This window comes from Octodon degus, unplaced genomic scaffold (genome assembly GCF_000260255.1).
Source record: "Octodon degus isolate 3935 unplaced genomic scaffold, OctDeg1.0 scaffold00005, whole genome shotgun sequence".
Taxonomy (NCBI): domain Eukaryota; kingdom Metazoa; phylum Chordata; class Mammalia; order Rodentia; family Octodontidae; genus Octodon; species Octodon degus.
In genome coordinates, this window is record NW_004524581.1 from 16,833,915 (window position 1) to 16,835,904 (window position 1,990).

Below are 1,990 nucleotides of genomic sequence, written 5' to 3' on the forward strand. Positions count from 1 at the left end.
AAGAAGAAGAAGAAGAAGAAGAAGAAGAAGAAGAAGAAGAAGAAGAAGAAGAAGAAGAAGAAGAAGAAGAAGAAGAAGGCTAACCTTTCTGGGCGCTGCATTTGCTCCCTGTCCTGGCTTGTGTCCTCCTGCTTCCCACTTTCCTTAGTGTCCCCCACAGCAAATGCCCCTTTCTTCCACACTGGCAGCTGCCTCCCTGCAATGCGCAGCCCTTCTTGGGCTTCAGCGTCCCACCATTGCCAAAGTTCCTGCCTCCCAAAGATGGACCAACGGTGGAATGGCTGAAAAGAACTACAAACCGTCGGGTTTTGCAAGCAGTAAGGGCAGGCGTGTGTACCCACAGAGAACACGGCTGTTGCAATGTTATTTTGTTTGTTTGGTTGGTTGGTTGGTTGGTTGGTTGGTTGGTTGGTTTTTTGTAAAGACAAACTAAACAACAAAACAAAACAAAAACCAACCTAGCAGTATCCTGGGACTTGCAGAAGAAAAATCCATACAAGAAATACACACCGGTAAACTGGCCTCGCGGTTCAAGAGGAAAGTTTTCTCCATGTCTTTATGGTAGAAGCCCACCATGTCACTGCGGAAGAATGCCCTTCCACTTCCAGAATATGGGAGACACCCGGCGAGGCTGCTGCTCGGGGATGGGCCGAAGTGGGTGCCTCACTTCTGGCTGGACTCAGTCCCTCCTACTTAGCTTCCTGATCTCCTAAGAGAGCAGCACAGGGAGGTGACACTACCTGCTACCTGCCCATTCTAGAAAGTACAGCACTGCGGTAGAACTCTGGACTCTGGTTTCTCCAGGCGCTGACGGTGCTGCTATGCTGGAACCCCTGCTGAGTGTCTGACCAGCTCTCTCTCCCAGGGCATTTAGGGTGTGGGCTTCTTCCAAAGCACACTTCAGATCCTTCCAGAAAGATGCCCTGGAGCTCGAACACAGCGTCCGCAGCAGCAGACACCACCTGACAGACACGTGGTTACACTCTCCCCTTCGGGATGGCCCCAGAGTAGCACCCGCTACGCCGAATGCATTTCCAGCACGAGGCGGTGATGAATGCAAGCCTCTGAGCTACCTGTACATCTCCTGTGGTCCTCTTCTCCTCCAGACTTGAAAGCTTCCAATCGAGCTGAGTAAGCCACAAGCTACCCCAGCCGCCCTGGGGGCTCCGTGGCTGATGGAGAGTCGCGGGCTTAGAGCTTTTTATTGGACTTGTTCTTGGCTCTTGTCTTGGGATCTGTCTTGGTGACTCTGTGCTGAGATAGATTGGCTGGGATGCGTAAGTGGCTTTTATTTCGGGAGGCAGTATGTCTTCTGTCCAAAGCACAGTGGCTCCCGTGAGAATTCCAGCCCCTTTATCATTAAGATCAAAATTCGATGGTTCTTAATCTGGTTGCCTATTGAGATAACTCATCGTGAAATTCATTCGTCTGTAATCTGGTGGCTCTTGAAATGAAAGTCACTTGGGGAGATACAGTGAGTCTGATGCGCTGTAGAGAATCCACACAACATACCCCCATACAGCCCGGCCCGGCCTGCTGTCTGCTGCGCCTTCCCCAGACCACCCATAAAGACCAGTGCCTCCCGCACTTCCCTGCAGCTAGGAGACAGGCAGCAAGGTGCCACACACACCCTTCTTCCCAGGACAGCAGGGTCAGGATGAGTGACATGCTGAAGAGCTTGGGCCACGAGGGCCACAGCCCCAGCTCCCAAATTCACTGCACACCACGCTCCAGTTCTCAGGTCACCTTCACAGTCCCAGCCACATCACTGTACTGCCTTTTCTTTTTTTAATTTTTATATTTTTACCACACATTTGCACTTCATAGTGACCACATTCCTTGCGTGGAGTGGCACATGGGCCTGACACATCATTCTTTATTTTCTTCCCTTCCTTTCCCTTTCTTCTCCCCACCCCTCCCTCCATCCCTTGGTCTTTTGCCCATTTGCAAAATATCTACCTTTGCAATTTCTGTTACCTGTCTTTTTTTT